The 19,166-nt window shown below is 34.6% G+C and overlaps 1 protein-coding gene across 2 annotated transcripts in view; it reads left to right on the top strand.

Annotated features, from left to right (window-relative positions):
• LOC123317090 (protein pinocchio) overlaps positions 1-19,166 on the top strand; it is a 46,947-nt gene that overhangs the window by 4,896 nt on the left and 22,885 nt on the right. The window contains exon 1 of one of the 2 annotated variants that reach the window (XM_044903457.1): positions 14,955-15,279. The exons of the other annotated variant lie outside the window; for it this stretch is intronic. The gene's annotated coding sequence lies outside the window, so the exon portion shown is untranslated. Of the gene's footprint in view, positions 1-14,954; positions 15,280-19,166 lie in introns of those variants that run through there. 2 annotated transcript variants of the gene reach the window in all.

The following is a 19,166-nucleotide window of genomic DNA, read 5'->3' as shown; positions in this document are numbered from 1 at the left end:
GATGTTCGTTGTAATAAATGTTTCTTATTAAGAGGAGAATTTTTTAAGTAATAAAATATTTTGACATTGAAATTTTGTTTGGTTTTATAGTATACTCCATTCACTTTTATTTTAGCCGTCGGTTGGCCATGGAAATTTGACACATTTCACTCTGTATAGTACGAAAATGTGGGGTTATGACGCTTGTCAAAATATTTTTGGGTTTTAAATCAACGCTATGTTGCCCGTTCTATGTAAAAGTTTCTGTTATTACGTATTTAATCACAATGTCGAATCTCTTCGGAAAATATGTGACGAACATAATTGAAGTTTATATAAACTGATTGAAGACATACCAAATCCAGTTATTTGTATGGAAAATACAAGAGATCAGTATAATATCATCATATGCATTAGCTTGAGGAGAGTTAATGTTCGTTATCTTCTTTGGCTAAAGTTTGAATACATTACATCAGTTGTAGATTTCCAAAATATTAACCCGAAGATGAAATGCATATGATGCAGTGGTTGGGAATGGGTATCTCCCGAAGGAATTAACAGATGATTACAAGAATGTTAAATTCTTCAACAAAAATCATCTTGCATCAATATAAGTGAAAGGAATTGAAGGAAGTTTCAAGTCAAGATGAACTTCACCTTTGAACAAAAATTTCACATGAGTAAACAATTAGCAGGACAACTGGCGCGTATTTGTGGCTGTTCATCTTAATACATTGATATAATAATAATTATTAGGTATTCATTGGTACCTTAAGTCAAATGAAAAATAGAAAAATCAATTTTCGGGAACTTATTCTACGATGACATTCATCGAAAAACCTGTAGTGAACTTTTCGCATTAATTCACTCAAACATAAAATTCTCAAATGCCACCACTTTTTTGGGTCTCCCAATAGAAGGAAATTCTTTGTCATCCCCTTCATTCAGAATCTTTCTGATTGTGGAAATATTCAGCTGAAATATAATTCGTTTGGATTCAGATGAAACATTATATAAATTCACTTACATTGAATATGTTCACTACCGTCTGACATATTGTGGATTTTAGAATATCAGGGTATAACTATTTGAATGAGCGGACCTGAATTCTAAATAGCACTTTCTGAAACCCTATCTCTTTTTTCAATCACTTTCGGCATTTTCGTAATATTAATTGATATAAGTTGTGGCAACGGCGTCATGACATTAACGACATTTCATGAGTGCCAACCTTACTCCGTTCTAGTTACAAAAACTTGAGAAAATTATTTCATGGCCAACCGACTGCTAAAATAAATGTGAATACAGTATAGTGGGTTTCATAAAACTTTGATTGTTCGATCAGCGATTTGACAGTTACTCGATTTCTAAAACGATTTCATTGAAACCTTTTCATTTTTGAATATTTTGAAGAACTAACAATTGAGAATCATTGAATGGACGTATGAACATCATAATTTGATCCGGGAATGATATTTTGAGTGATCATGACTGAATTATCGATTGAAAACAAATTGACGTCTATTCGTCAATCAAGCGTTGATTACCGGATCAAGCTTTATGAAACCCGGCGTAAGAATTTTTCAATATACCTCGTATTGTTATATCATGATTTTACCAGCGAAAATTGGCACATTTAATCGGATGTGTGTGAATGCCCCCTGCACCAAATCGACTCGGTTCATGATCGACCTCACCTAGTTCGGAATTCCTCAACCGATGGTGTACCGTGGATGTTCGCGTGCAAATTGGGTCGTTTACCCGTCTGACCTTTCGGTCCGGATGCGTCGCGGCGCTCGCATACGTCACTGGGGCGGCGGACGGGTTAAGGTTTGGGAGTATCGACCCGTCTACGTCTGCTTGGGTACTTACGGCGCCTATTGATTGGGTGCATCCTGTTTTTGGGGATCGCTGGGACTCCAGATGTTGTGCTGGTCATCATAGGATAGCTAGACAACTGAAAAATAATTGGAGTAATACGCCATCCGTATTCAAGATAAAGGGCGTTAAAGAAAAAGAATTATTACAAGAAAGCAAGGCCCTCAATCCCAATTTTTCAACACGTATTCGTTTTTTTCGATGGAATCTCATTTACAAAAGCATCCATTTTCCTTAGTCGAGTGAGAAACTTAATTTCGAAAAATCCATTTTATGATTTAATCCACAGTTCTTCGCCATTCAATAATTTTCGAACGATATTTTGGGGTTTTCACCAAGAAATTAGACAAAAAAATTCAATAATCACTAGAAAGAGCTAGATAAACAGAAAGCGGTACGAGAATCAAAACATTTATGTAAAACCTCTTCGATCAAAATAGCCATCTGAAACCTACTAAATTACATGTTTCTGCAAATGGAACGCAAATTAATATTTTAACGTTTAAGCGTTTTAAAAACACACTTGACACAAAGATGGCGCTCACATCACTTTAGTCGCTTCGTTTCCCATCTTTGTACCCTATAATCTTTGATTGAATGAGGTTTAAGTTCACTTGATATTTTGATTGATAAATCTTCGAGTATAGATATTCTATGTTTTCAATACTTCTTGGTAGGAACCATATACATAGAGAAATGGACTAGGCATTTCCTTTCCATCTGTGCATGAAATACGGTCAGAAAAAGTGACAGGGAGAAACTGAACATCAGGCCAGATAGTTGTCTTTTTCTAGAATTTTATTGCTCCCCACACTCACGTCAACAAATTATAGACAGTGACAGGTATTGGCATGACGATCATTTCTCTTTCTATGAAATAGCCAATTTCATGCTGGTATTGCTCATTCCATTTCTGTAGGTCTATGGTACAGTGACTATATACCCCCACATTGGCAACAATGGGTCATAAAACTGTCAAAAATCCGCCATGTTTTGTCAAGGATGTAGGCAAATAATCATAGAAATAATAATACAGGTTAGAAATTCTATGCAAATACCAGTCATTTTGACGTTCGACAAAACATGGCGGATCAAACAATAGAAAATGAGACAGCCTATGTCGCCACCGTGGGGGTCACTGTAGTCTATGGTAGCAACTAGCGCCCTCTTTGAGAGTCAGATATAAAAAAAATTAATTGGATATATCAGCTTCCAAAACATATTCATATGAAATTTCGTTACAATCTTGCCACTAGTTTCGGAAAAACCGTGAAGAATGTCGTTTCTTCAACGCCCTTTTTCTTGAATATGGATGGCGTTACGAAATTTTTTACTAACCAAACCCCAATTATTTTCCAGTTTTATACCTTTCCTAGAGACGGGGTCGCCCTTTTTTGAAATACCCTCTATGAATTTTATGTTTCGATAAATAAAATCAGATTCTAATAAGTTTTCGAATGCGTTGTAATTTTTAATGGCAGACAGTTCGTGTGGAAATAATCAATTTCCCAATCATATTTCGCGAGAACCTTTCTGAACCAATCGGAATTCACAGAATAAATAAATAATCAACTCTTGCCTCACTTTCGATTTCTCGAAAATAATTAATATTAATTTGAAAATAATTTGCGGATTCTTCACTATAAAAGTGTGGGTATCGGAGCCCAACTATTCTAATTTAATTTTCCTTTCAGTGTAATCGATAGGCGAATCAACTTTTGATGAAAAAAGCATAATCAGATATGCTTCGTGGCACCTAGTTTGTTATTTCGATGAAAGATAATAAGGTAATGAGAAAAACACAGGAATCTTCAGAGAATTGACTCCTTCCATCATTTTTCTACAAAATAATAAATACCGAAGATATGAATTTTGTGCCTTACTTTTTACTCACTCTGTATACAAGACTAGCGTTTATAACAAGCACCCCTTATGGTTTAAGCAGTTTTTTTTTTGTCCAATGACAAAATTTCAATTTGATCATAGTCTTGCATGTGATTTAACTTTTCTGTTTTTAATTTTTTTCTCCACATCAAAAATTCATTTAGCAATTAAGCTCGTTCGAAATCAGTTCAGGACTGGCACCACAAACAAAGCTTATAGTCTTTTTCAGTTGTGCTGAGGATTATTATTCATCGGCTTTCGTTTCATGTGAAACATGAGGAAACGATATTTCGTCTATACGATAGGTATTTGATGAATTGCTTCCAATCAATACCATAACAATTTGCCTCGTGGCGATCCTCTAACCTTCACATTACTCAGAGATCGGTTTGTTTGTTTTGATTGTATTTCACCGGGGTTACAGTAATAATTGTTATGACGAATACGAAGAAAACAGATTTTCGTCACTAGCAATATGTTGCATGTGCATACTGCGTCTGTAAACTAATTTCCTCATCAATTATGTGTATACCTTCATCATGACGCTCGTGGTTCAAAAATATAGCGGAATGTGAAAACACATTTCAAATTTTATTTATCGATCTCTGGTCAGTTTTTACTAACTACGGTTTATTCAACGGTGAATCAACCCTAAAATCGGCAAAATTTACCAGTAGAAGATAAGGGGATATGTCTATTTCATTTTTCATTAGAAATTTGCAAGGTTATGTAAGGAAAGACATCATGGGATTGATTGAATTGAGTTTCTCAAGATATCACTATATCTTCTTGGGGTAATACCGATCCCATACATAAAGCAAAAAGTAGTGTTTTTGGTTTCGATATCAATGAAATTCATTTCATTATAGTTTGGCCCTACTACTCTGTTTTAAGATTTCATCATGAGTACATGGTGGGCAAAATTGGTGATTCCTGAACTACATCTGTCTCAACCCAAAGAGATGAAGGAAATTGCATGGCACATTACGGTCGTCAGTTCTCGAGAAGCTGCATCAACTGCGTTTCTCTATCCTCTTTTGTTTTCGTATAAGCCAAAATTAAAATTAAAATTTCAACTTTGGTCATTATCTCCGTTCCTGTTTCTCCTGGGATGTTTAAATGAGAACATTATGAAGACACTTTTTTGAAAAGCAATTCAATGGCCTACTATGATTTCTTCCAACAGGTATGTTAGCTGAGCCATAACATAAAGATGTGTTTTTTCTTGTGGAAACAGTAGTTTAAAATGATTTAGGGCGATGTATGATGTATTTCTGAAACGAGAAAAAAAATTGTGATTCTTTCTAAGTCATTTAAACTACTGTTTTTATACGAAACTTCATGTTATAGCTCAGCAAATGAACCTGTTGGAAACAATCATAGAAAGCCACTGGATTGCTATACAAATAGTGTCTCCATAATGTTTTCATTTCAACATCCTAGCACAAACAGAAACGGAGATAATGACTAAAGTTGAAATTGGCCAAATTTCAATAGGGAATACTCCTTCTGATGTATTTCTTATGAAATATTTTTGAAACGTCACATTTTGAAATAACCATTTCAACCGTTTCCCAAAAAAAAAATTATTTTAATCACTTAAAAATGAAAAATAAAAATGGGTATTTAAAATTTAAAGCGTTTCATTTCAATTGCACAAGTTGGCAACATCGACTGAAATATGCCTTGATGATAAAGGACAATGAATACATTCTATGGGATTTTTATGGCCGGTTGCAGTTGAGGCTCGCCAGTAAGTACACCTGTAAATCAACAGCTGTTATTTTATAAACAAGCTGATCGGACATTGTTCTTTTTATTTTCTAGTAGGCGCTGTTGCCAAATCGTAATGTTGAAACCAAGCGATTTAAATCTCAAAACCTCATATTTGAAGAATGATTTTGAATAGTTTCTGCGGTGCTTTTGAAAAAATCATGAATGAAACTCATAATTATTCAGTTTAAACTTGCATATGCAGTGATAACCCAAATTGAGGAGAATTCCCCATTTTGGCCTATAACTCGAAAACAAATGAAGATAGCGAAATGCAGTTGGTGACATTGTAAGTGTTTCGAAAAATGCCGAACGTAATGTGCCTTCATTTTCCTCCATCTTGTTGGGTTGAAAAAGATGTGGTTCAGGTGTCACCAATTTTGCCCAGCCTGTACATACTCTATGTGAATGCTCTGATGGTAACCTATCTGTAACTATCAATAAAGTAACCGTGAGCGATAAAGTATTTTATGAAAGCATAATTTTCAGATAAATGTCTTGGTGAGTTAAGGACTTAACGGTTTTGTTATAGTCATTACGTCAAATAAATGGAAATCGAAGCAATCCTTCTTATCTAACCGTTTCGAGGTAATTACCGAAACCATTCAATAAACTTATTAAGGAGTTCATTCATCCTTTGTTTACAGTGTACAGCGATTTTAGCCTATTGTTTCATGAAATCTTGTCCATATTTTCGCTAAAATAGAATTATTACAAACGAACATACACTGAAAATCCTACCCCTAAATATTATATACCGAGAATAGGAATACTCCTTCTGACGAAAATTATGTATTTTTTATTAAATATCTTTGAACCGCTTCCCAAAAAAATTATTTTAAGCACTTAAAAATGAAAAATAAAAATGGGTATTTAAAATTTAAAGCGTTCATTTCTATTGCACAAGTTGGCAATATCGACTGATAATAAAGGACAACAAATACATTATCTTGATGACATAGACAAAGATGGCTGTCTATGAAGTCTGCGACGAACGAGGAAGGTCGTAAAATTTTATGGGATTTTTATGGCCGGTTGCAGTTGAAGCTCGCCAGTAGGTACGCGCCTGTAAATCAACAGCTGTTATTTTATAAACAAGCTGATCGGACATTGTTCTTTTCATTGTCTAGTAGGCGCTGTTGCCAAATCGTAAACTCGAAACCAAGCGATTTAAATTTTAAAACCCCATATTTGAAAAATGATTTTGAATAGTTTCCGCGGGAATTTGAAAAAATCATGAATGAAACTCATAATTATTCAGTTTAAACTTGCATATGCAGTGATAACCCAAATTGAGGAGAATTCCCCATTGTGTCAAATAGGCTGGTTTTCTTGTACAGTTGTCTTCAAATGCAATGAATTCGCATACAGATACGTTAATGTTGAATTCTTTGAAGGCAGCATTTCCAAATCCCTACGAACGCTTTCTAACGGTTCGTGGCGTTAGCTGCATTTTGTCCAGGCGAGGTATATTGAAGGGGTTTCGAAGATTCTTTTGATGTGGACGAGATTGGAATGTTTTAAGCCGCATTTCAAACGAAAGAATCACCGAACCAGACACCAACTGTTTCCAACTTATAAGGGAATCCGATGTGAATGATAACTTTAAATCACTTCACATATTTTCAGCACATTATACAGAATTTGCTTCGATTTTTGGTAATGTGCAGTCCCTCTTATAACCACCGACTTTGAAAACACACTGTAAATTTAGTGAATGCTCAGACAGTATTATAAAATTTCTTAATTGAGTAGAAAAGCTCTAGCTTGACTTCGTTAATGTTAAAATAAAGACCTTTTATTATTATATTCAGCTAGATGCCCAGTGAAAGTTCCAAACTCAAAAAAACTGTAATTAACTCTCATTTCGAAGCCAATCGTTTATTTTGACGAGCTCAAACGTGGTGAAACGCATTATATCCCTTTGTGGAATACATCAACAATCGATCCAAAAATCAATCTTCTCAGTTTTGACGCTGCTAATTCTTTTTTACTTTCAATTCGTTTCGAATTATATTGGCAATCATTCTCATTCATTAAGGTTTTATGTTTCAATGAATCGAATAGTTCATTAGTGAAGCCATCGTTAATTACCAACAGTCATATATTTCATGGGATAGTGAAAGAATATTAGAATGGTGCAATTTGAAATCGCTTATTATCGTTTAAAACTTCCTTTTACTTTTTCGGCTTTAGAAGGTTTAGAATGCAATTGTGTGAATGCGAATTGATTAAACCGTTAAGTGAACTAAACAGTTGAACTGAAGAATCTATCGATAATTCCGACAAAATTAAAACTGACCTGAGATTACAGTTTCCTTGAAAAAAAAATCGAACAGATTGAGAATAATCAAAAAAATCTTCTTGAAATAGAACGGAAAATTGCTTGATTTTGAAGGTGAATAAGGAGGGAAGTTTTGACTGCTTGGGGCATCAGAAATAAAAAATCTCATTATGTCGATGCCAATATACGTTCATAGAGGGTATGTTTATGGCGATTTGCAAAGGTTGTCGTTTCAGTTTAGACTTCTGATAGTTCTGATGTCACTGAGTATAATATGTCAGGCTTCATGGGTCACCCCAAGGAAAGTGTTAGAGATTGTGATCCTAATTGGTTGCTATGCATATTTTCTGTATCATCTTTATATTTTTTTCAATGAGGACTTCTCCTCAATTTGGGTTATCACAACATATGCAAGTTTAAATTGAATAATTATGAGTTTCATCCGTGAATTTTTCAAATGAACCGTGGAAACTATTCAAAATCATTCTTCAAATATGAGGTTTTAAAATCTAAATCGCTTCGTTTCAAGTTTACGATTTGGCAACAGCGCGCTACTAGAACATAAAAGAAAACAATGGCTTGTTTATAAAATAACAGCTGTTGATTTACAGCCATCATAAGGCGTGTACTCACTGGCGAGCCTCAACAGCAACCGGCCATAAAAATCCCATAAAATTACGGCTTTCCTCGTTCGTCGCAGACTTCATAGACAGCCATCTTTGTCTATCTCATCAAGATAGTGTATTTGTCGTCCTTTATTATCAACGCATATTTCAGTCGATGTTGCCAACTTGTGCAATAGAAATGAAACGCTTCAAATTTTAAATACCCATTTTTATTTTTCATTTTTAAGTACTCAAAATAATTTTTTTTGTTTGGAAACGGTTGAAACGGTTATTTCAAACTGTGACGTTTCACAGATATCTCATAAAAATACATAATTTTCGTCAGAAGGAGTATTCCCTATTATATTATACTTATAACGATTAAAGAAACGTCTTCTGGTTCATCGTGAAGGAAGTTTATAAGTTTAATAATTTTTTGTCCATATGTGTCAAAAATAGACATTTCAATAAGTTTTTTCAAGACCCGTTTGCACCGAACATACTTAGTGTTAAGTGTCCCTTAAAATGAACTCTTAACAAATTATGTTGCACCAACTGTTAAGTTGGCTGAAGCTAACCTTGCTCCTGTAATGACCATACTTAAATATTTGAGGGCGGGATTCTAACCTAGAATAATTTGTTGAACTGGCTGCAGAACTTACCATTTTTGATGGATTTTGAAAATTGAATAAATTCACTATTGAATTTTCCTTTGCCTTTATTGTTATGCCATCAGTCTTTCAATTTTCAATTTTGTGTCACAAATCATACTATAGTTAGCAACAAACTTTTCTTCTGTTGAGAAGTTGAGTGCCCTTTGTAGATTACCACCACTTGCTTCGCAATCTTTCATCGTATTCGTACTAACAAGGACAATAAGGTCATTTTTTTCACGTTCTTTTTCTACATTAATAAAACAAATTCACACAAGACCTTACAAAGAACGTGTTGTACTTTATTTGACAATCCTTATCATTATCAAAAATAATACTAATTCAACAACAAAAAGTTGTTACTCTTTGATAATAATAAAATAATTTTCTTGAAACTGACTGACAGGACAATTAAGTTAGGATAATAAAATGACAACGATCATCGGGAAACGGCCAACCAATGAAATAGCTTTATTTGACTAGGATGAAGTTGCACCAAAATAAAAAACAGAAATTTGACTAGATATAAAATCATAAGGGTCCCTTACTTAAGATTCTATTAAGCCACAGTCATGCAACTGGGAATAAAATTAAGCGTCCATTAACCTTAAACGACACTTAGTTAAGTACTCGTTTTAAGGGGAATTGGTGCAAACCGTCCTAAGTTTGTTTTCTGAAAAGGAAATTGATTCAATATCCTGAACTTTTGCCGGGTGGTTTATTTTGGAGAACACGCTCTTGCAACTTGATCCATATAAATTAGGCAGTGCTAAGCAAACGACCAAGGATCAAAGTTATCTTCCGGGCCGACAGTAGTCGCCAACTTGGAGGTCATTCCACACATATACAATGCCTCAAATAGAAAATTGCGTGATCCGTTTCGATAAGAAGGACCCCCCATCGAACGTCGACTTTGATAATGAAAATTGAACTCTAATTTCATCATGTTTATTATTTTTATTACCTAATCGCATCGGCCAATTTTACACCATAGCAACGCGGACCTTTGACTGGGTATTTTTAAAAGGAATCAGTTATCGACCGTAAAGATCACGCCTTTTCTGTATTTGGAATCTTAACAATATATGAATTATCAAAGATCCTTGGTGTCGGTACGACCCACTGGAAAATCTTGTTTATTGTTGCTAGAATCGACTGTTTATTTGTTGAATCTTCGACAAACATTTCTCGGTACGCACACATACGAATAAATGAAATATTCATAAGGGTTTTTCAGGATTGTAAGATTTTGATATCTAATGGTTAGATCGAAATACAATGCTCAACAATAGATATAAATAGCTGAGCTTCCATCTATTATCCATCTATCTATATTCCACTGTATGATTTGGTCAATTGATCAATGATAAGGTAAAAAAAAAATATTGTAACCAATCCGGCCCTGTGCTGCTGCTACCTTCTGGAAACTGTGAGAAGCTGAGATAAAGTTTCCAGCGCCTATACAAGCCCAGCGGCTTGTGGAAATGAATACTTGTGATATAGTTAGTTATTAGTGTTAGTATAAGTATAAATAAATAATCTTAATCATTCAGACCCGTTTGTACCAATTCCCCTTAAAACGAGTACTTAACTAAGTGTCGTTTAAAGTTAATGGCGCTTAATTTAATTGCCAGTTGCATGACTATGGCTTAACAGAATCTTAAGTAAGGGGCCCTTAAGTTTTTATATCTAGTGATATTTCTGTTTTTTATTTTGGTGCAACTTCATCCTAGTCCAATAAAGCCATTTCATTGGTTGGCTGGTTGCGGATGATCGTTGTCATTTCATTAACCTAACTTTATTGTCCTGTCAGTCAGTTTCAAGTAAACCATTATATTATTATCAAAGAGTGACAACTTTTTGTTGCTGAATTAGCATTAATATTGATAATGATTGTCAAATAAAAGGTACCTAAGTTTATATAAGTACAACACTTTCTTCGTAAGATCTTGTGTGAATTTGTTTTATTAATGTTGAAGAGGAACGTGAAGAATATGTCCTTATTGTCCTTGTTAGTACGAATACGATGAATGATTGCCAAGTAAGTGGTCGTAATCTATAAAGGGCACTCAACTTCTCAACAGAAGAAAATAGTTTGTTAACTATAGTATGATTTGTGACACAAAATTGAAAATTGAAAGACTGATGGCATAACAATAAAGGCAGAAAGAAAAGGCTCGATATTCAAAAATGAATTCATTCAATTTCCAAAATCCATCAAAAATGGGAAGTTCTGCAGCGAGTTCAACAAATTATTCCAGGTTAAAATCCCGCCCTCAAATATTTAAGTGGTCATTACAGGAGCGCTTAAATTTAAGGTTAGCTTAAACCATTTAAATGTCACTTAACAGTTGGTGCAACGTAATTTAAGTTAAGAGTCCATTTTAAGGGACACTTAGCACTTAGTATGTTTGTTGCAAACGGGTCTAAATGACGTTACACCAATTGTTAAGTGACATTCAAATTGCTAAAGCTAACCTTAAATTCAAGCGCTCCTGTAATGACCACTTGAATATTTGGGGGCGGGATTCTAACCTAGAATAATTTGTTGAACTGGCTGCAGAACTTCCCATTTTTGATGGATTTCGAAAATTGAATGAATTCGTTATTGAATATCAAGCCTTTTCTTTTTGCCCTTATTGTTATGCCATCAGTCTTTCAATTTTCATACTTTAGTTAGCAACAAACTCTTTTCCTCTGTTGAGAAATTGAGTGCCCTTTTGTAGATTACCACCACTTGCTTGGCAATCATTCATCGTATTCGAGGACAATAAGGACATTTTCTTCATATTCCTCTTCAACATTTATAAAACAAATTCACACAAGACCTTACAAAGAAAGTGTTGTACTTGTATAAACTTAGGTACCCTTTATTTGACAATCCTTATCATTCTCAATAATAATCTCAATGAGTAACAACAAAAAGTTGTTACTCTTTGATAATAATATAATAATTTACTTGAAACTGACAACGATCATCGACAACCGGTAACAATGAAGTAGCTTTATTGCACCTGGATGAAGTTGCACCAAAATAAAAAACTGAAATATCACTAGATATAAAAACTTAAGGGCCCCTTACTTAAGATTCTGTTAATCCACAGTCATGCAACTGGGAATAAAATTAAGCGTCCATTAACTTTAAACGACACTTAGTTCAGTACTCCTTTTAAGGTGTATTGGTGCAAACGGGCCTTTAATTAAGTGTAGAAAACGTTACAAAATGATAAGAACTTAAAATATCGCAATTTTTCCTAAAAGAGCACATGTATAACAGATAATTTAACAGCAACGAATAAAAAGCAGTGTGATCCCTATCAATTGTTCAGCAGTTCATTATGAATTCGGTGCTCAAAATAAAATCATAGTATAAAGGGGAATTAAATAAATCGAGTCTGAAAGAATTGCAAAAAAAATGTTTCAAGATCTATGGAATAATTTCTCCTTTCCTGTTCATAAAAACGCATTATATTTATTATTATAGATGATAATTACCCACTTGTCGAAGGTGTGGAATGCCTGATAACGCGATGAAAATTTAGATAAAGGTCTACATAACATGGCTACAAATTTCATTTTGTACTTTAACCGTCAGCGAAAGTACGTCTGTTCACTCATGACCTGACACAAAGATCAAATTTAAATTCGTAAATATCGATGGTATCGAAGTAGAATGCACCTGTTGATACAACTTTCATGTTCCCTGATTTACTTCTTCTTCTCTATTTTATCGAACCCATTAATTCTGGATATCCGCGTGTCAAACTGATATCGTGGGTTAGAAGGTTTTCTGTTTGTTTGGGAAAACAGAACATGTCTTGAGTAGGGTGATTCATCGTGTGACTTCCAGATTTATGAGCATAAGAATGAATTTGGAAAAAGCTGCTTAACCCTCTCATCAACTACTCTCCTTACTTTGACAAAAAATTCGACATTTTTGACCTATACTAAACGTTAAAGGTCAAGTTGACAAAACTGACCAAAGTGAGGTTAGCAAGTTAGGTACCTTGTCACAGACATGAGTGGGTTTTTGGCCTGGTATTCATAAAATTTATTTCATTGTGGTTTTTTGGGCGCAAGTCGGCATACATATGAAATTGGAATTTCAATGGTTTATGTATACAGGGTGAGTCTTTGACTCGTACCAATATTTCAATAGTAGATTCTTGAGGTCAAAAGAAACACTTTTTTCCTTTACCATTTTTTTCAAATCGGTTCGGTTTAAATGATACAGGCTGTTGAAAAACCATATAAAAATGTTATTTTTAGTTCAATCTCACGAACGGTTTGATCGAATGAAATGAATTTCGGAATATAGTTTTTCATTTATTCGGTGAATCTTTTTCGAACACAAGATATCACCCACATCTTCCAGTTTCTCATTATGACCATTAGGTACCATTAAAATATTCATCAAAAATTCACAGAACCCAACTCTTAAAAATAAGTTGGACGCTGTCCAATGAGCATTTGAACACAACTCTTGAAAATAAGTTGGACACCATCTAATAAATATTTGGACGTTTTGTAAACTAAAAGTATTCTTCATATTTTCTGGTATAATGCGCCGTTTTCGAGTAATTTGATGTTCAAAAATTAAAAATTATCTGTGAAATACTGGATACTTTGGCTGTAGAGAACTCAGTTTAAAAGATCCACAGATGTGTAGTGTCATAGATTTAGCTCTGAAGGGAATTTTGTTTTTCCAGGGGTGGCATAGCTCATTATGGAAACTTAAAATGCCTATATCTTTTTATCAGGGCCGAATCGGAAAAAAAGGTATGGGACAAAAGTGTTTCTTTTGACCTTTTTGATCTGAAATGGCATTTGACAAAACAAATGTCAGGTTGTTTTTCTGATATATCATATAATCCTAAAATTAGCTCATTAATTATTTAATGTGACTCGAATGAAGAACATGACTGTGAACATTGCTTTACTAATAATATTGACCACTACAATCGGGACAAAAATTGTATATTAAAATAATGAACGTGAAGTTAGTTGTGATTTTAACCCCAAACTTGCTTAATCTGTCAATGTCAGTTGTTATGTCATTCACCCACATAACCACTGGGTCTGGGTTCAAAATAAGACTGCAGCGCTGGGGTGAGCACTGTGGGCAGTTACGGAACTATACTATAGCATAACTGTTGTTGTTAATATCCTTTCCTATGTTGTTGTTATTGTTTTCATAACCTTAAAATCTAGTCGTTTTTTGAGTACCTATTGAGTTTGGATCAGTGTTTTATGTTTGAATAGACTAAAAGTAAATATAAGGACTTCTTGCTTAGTGCCCGATTTGTATGATTACAGCCATATTTCAGTCACTCTGGCTACCACCAGAGTACAAAAATGGATATTTTGTCAACAGATACATTCAAAATGGGGTTTCAAAATGGCGGAGTAATACTTATAATGAACGATATAAATGTTCAATTGCACAGAACGGTATTTTGTTTATGGACGCTCGAAGGAATGCAAAATGGTTATGCAAAAACAAAAACATGTAGGTACAAGAAGGACTGGTGAAAGTTTTCCCGTCCTCGTCTATTCCCAAGAAAATCTTGAGAGATCTCCACTACAACCATTAGTCGCAGACAACTTCAGAAATGTTGTTTTACTATTCTAGTTCCCTATCGCCGTCTCCGATAAGATTTCTAATGGAAACATCGAAATTCGTTGAGACATTACAGAAAGTCACATATTTTCAGGGGGGATCCCAAACGATCGGAACGTGTTCAACGAAATATTCACATGGGAGATTAGAGCGGTTGTAATCTGAACGTTTCTTCAGATAAATTACGAATTTCGTTCCCCTTCTGTGCACGTCGAATCGATCGAGGATTTTCCGTGTTCTGGTGGGAGGAACATCGAGTTTTCCACCTAGAGTTTGCGCCAGCATCTGTCAGTTCTCCACAAGCAGCCGAATAACGTTGACGTATTACGCTTTCCAAAGGCGAGTTGTCATCCTGTCAGTCGTACTGTTTGTTATTGCCAAGCCATTCATCCGAGCATATCCAAGCTGCTCTGGTCGAAAGTGTGTCAAGAGTGCAAAAATTCACTGCGTTTTAACCTAGTGGTATTCAGAACGGCAGTCGTTACACGACCGTACAAGTTACCTGTGCTCCTTTGTCTTCCCACCTCGTTGTGATACACCAAGAGGTCAGGAGTTTATCGATCCCTCAGGAATACATTCTTGGTACTCGTCGATCGAAAAGAGGTAGGTCCTGATTCTAATTCGTTGTTCTTGTAAAGTTCTTAGTTTCGTGTCGCGCTTGCGAAAAGTGAAAGTAACGCGAGGATTTCTCGTGAATTGTTTTGAAATCGTTTTCTTCTGAACGTGGATCTTGATTCTCTATAAATAATTATCTATTTAGAGATCTGGTTGATTCACTGAAGATGGGGGAAATTTGAGATGACTAATGTTTTGCTCACTTAAGGCTATATATTCATCTTGGAAAAAAACTGAGGAATCTGCCCCCTTTACCTCATATCAGATTTTTTTTCTGGATGCACTATTCTATTTCATAATTAAAAGATGCTTGTTTCAAACTCATGAAACATAAGTGCAGTCGTACCTGTATCAGATGAAAAAAGGGCGAGAATATAAATTTAATCAAATAACAATTAAATAAATCTTTCCAAAATACGATACGAATTGATTAATACAGGGTGTAAATGAATAAGTACATAGTTGCGAAACAATAAAAGATATTAAAGTGTAGGTCTTCCATATAATTTTTTAGAAACCAGAAAACTGATAGAAATTAATTCAAAAAAATTTTGGTTGTGTTCTCACTTTTATTTTAGCACTCGGTTGGCCATGGAAATTTGACACATTTCACTCTGTATAGTACGAAAATGTGGGGATATGAAACTTATCAAAACATTTTTGGGTTTTAAATCAACGCTATGTTGCCCGTTCTACGTAAAAGTTTCTGTTATTACGTATTTTATCACAATGTCGAATCTCTTCGGAAAATATGTGACGAACATAATTTAAGTTTATACAAACTGATTGGAGGCATACCAAATCCAGTTATTTGCATGGAAAATACAAGAGATCAGTATAATATCATAATATGCACTAGCTCGAGAAGAGTTAATGTTCGTTATCTTCTTTGGCTAAAGTTTGAATACGTTACATCAGTTGTAAATTTCAAAAATATTAACCCGAAGATGAAATGCATATGATGCTGTGGTTGGGAATGGGTATCTCCCGAAGGAATTAACAGATAATTACAAGAATGTTAAATTCTTCAACAAAATCTTGCATCAATGTAAGTAAAAAGAATTAAAGGAAGTTTCAAGTCAAGATGAACTGCACCGTTGAACAAAAATTTCACATGAATAAACAATAAACAGGACAACTGGCGCGTATTTGTGGGTGTTCATCTTAATACATTGATATAATAATAATAATTAGGTATTTATTGGTACCTTAAGACATTTACAATGTATAAGTCAAGTCAAATGAAAAATAGAGAAATCAATTTTCGGAACTTATTCTACGATGACCTTCATCGAAAATCGTGTAGTAAACTTTTCGCATCAATTCACTCAAACATAAAATTCTCAATTGCCACCACTTTTTTGGGTCTCCCAATAAAAGGAAATTCTTTGTCATCCTCTTCATTCACAATCGTTCTGATTGTGGAAATATTCAGATATTTAGAATATCAGGGTATAACTATTTGAATGAGCGGATCTGAAACCCTGTCCGTTTTTTCAATCACTTTTGTCATTTTCGTAATAAAAATTGATATAAGTTGTGGCAACTGCGTTATGACATTAACGAAATTTCATGAGTGCCAACCTTACTCCGTTCTAGTTACAAAAACTTGAGAAAATTATTTCATGGCCAACCGACTGCTAAAATAAATGTGAATGGAGTATAAATGTATAACCCTTTGCTAGTTATTTAGGAAATATCTCTTAGCAAAATTCCCTTCTTGCGTGTTATAGCATATCTTACATCATTGAATTTTTTCGACCTGATTTTGGACAGCCTGTATAGTCGCGCTAATTCTGCAAATTCTAATGCAATTTTCTGATGCATCAAACTTCTGTTACAAGAATATCCTCTTAGTCATAACATAGGACTCTGAATGTATCACTTTGGTTGGCCTCAATCCAGAGTGTCTAAATTCAAGAAACTTGAGATTTTCGATGTTATACCACCTCTTCAGAATATGTCAGAGCTATAATTGAAAATCTGGAGATGATCATTCAAGAAAACATAAACTCAAATGCCGGAAGGGGAAAAATAATTAGCTTTTTATATGATTTACAACCAGAAACATGACAAAGAAAGAACTGAGTTTGCAACTTCTACACCTTTGATTCTAATGGACAAGGTAATGCTCGATTGGGATTTACTGAATTATCGAAAGCATTGTTTCATACTGTATTTATCCATTCCTAATTTAATCTCCGTAGGTGTTTGATTATATATAATTTGGGAATGGCAATGATTAAATCGAGGAAACAATAATAGATACATCCTTTGACTCATCCCAATCACCTATTTCTGCTCTTGCTTGGGAAATCCAACGGATCTCAATTCTATTCCACGAATTTTGTCTTCATGGAAGTGGGAAGTTGAGTCACTTAAGAGGGTTATGGCCCCAATCGACAAATTTTAATTTTGATGGTTGAAATTGTGACTGGAGATCAGGGGTCGATTTCTACAAAATTCAATGGGTATATCGTGACCCAGTGAGACCCAAAATTGTTGTTGTTTTTCTGTTATATTTTCCCAGAAAATCTGCATATCGACTGCTTGTTCGGAAACCCTCAATTCTCTAACTTTTGGACGAGCAGTTTGATCGATAATCTGTTATTCGAAACGAAACATCTATCAGATACGATTCTTTATGGATCGCATTAACAGAGCTGGTTTCTTCAGCATTGCAACACATCGAGTTCCGAATGTTTTTGTTCCTGAAAGCGTCCAGGGTCAATGTCTTCGTGTCCCTGATCGGGCTTCTGTTCCTTGAATTTTTCTCTACCTCTGCTCGACAGTCTTCAATCAGGTGCAGTGACCGTGCACCACGCAACGGTGGATGGTTATCTCTCCTAATTACAGCCTTTATGTTGAAAATGGGTGGTGTCTTTACAGTTAGATTTCCTTCGTGTGGTATTAACGAGAGTATCGAGAATTAATTAGAGAACGGCGTCTAATTTGCTTTTGAGTAATGCGATACCCTGGAAGGAATATTGTAAAGAAGGGTTTAGAGAAATGCGTAATAGATTATTGGTTACACAGGGTGTATGTTGTAACAAGAGTTGATGAAAGATGAGGAAGAATATTGGTAATAAGTAGGCTTTGAATCTACCCATGCTTCTTCTTTCTGAAGTGCTTTGAACAATATGTCACAGAATTTCAAATTTGTCACCAACTGCGATGTTTCAATCATTTATAAAGACCCTGTTAATATCTTGACAATATGAATATTTTTTAATTGAAATTTGTATACTTTTTAACCCAAACACTGCGGATCATTCAGTTATAAAATCTTTCATGTAAGTATACAGGGTGTGTCAGGATCAGTTCACACTTCTATATGTTGAATTTGAGTGGAAATTTTCAATGGTGATTCGTTTGCGAGAATATGTAGTCTTATCCATACAGTTTAGAATTTTCCCAATGTTTTTATTGTCGTCGTTACGCGCGAAACGCTATACGTGTTGTTAGTGAAAGCGTTATAAAGCCTACATACGTTACGCTATCAAATTGAGGTTGTATACGGTTTCCCAATCAATATACGACCGATTTTCCGTGAGCTTGACATATATTTTGTTTAATGTTTTTGCCCGGTTGTACTTATTCCTATCATTACCATTCTACGACCTTCGTGAGCTGTGTACGTTAGGAAATATTACGATTAGTGTGTGTGTGGTTATATAAATGATATTTCTTTAATGACGACAACGCCAGTTGTTGTTCTGACGTTTGGAAATGAAGATTATTGTAATCCGTCGAACAATCAACGACAGGGAATAAGAATTTGATATTTGGTGACTTGTTATAACCTAAGAAAAAATCATAAAAATTTGGATTGCCATTTGGGAAAATTATAGATTACGTTTACCTCAAATTGGGAC

The sequence above is a fragment of the Coccinella septempunctata genome, chromosome 7 (genome assembly GCF_907165205.1).
Source record: "Coccinella septempunctata chromosome 7, icCocSept1.1, whole genome shotgun sequence".
Classification (NCBI taxonomy): Eukaryota; Metazoa; Arthropoda; class Insecta; order Coleoptera; family Coccinellidae; genus Coccinella; species Coccinella septempunctata.
The sequence above is the reverse complement of the archived record's forward strand: the minus strand, read 5'-3'. Positions and strand labels throughout refer to the sequence as shown.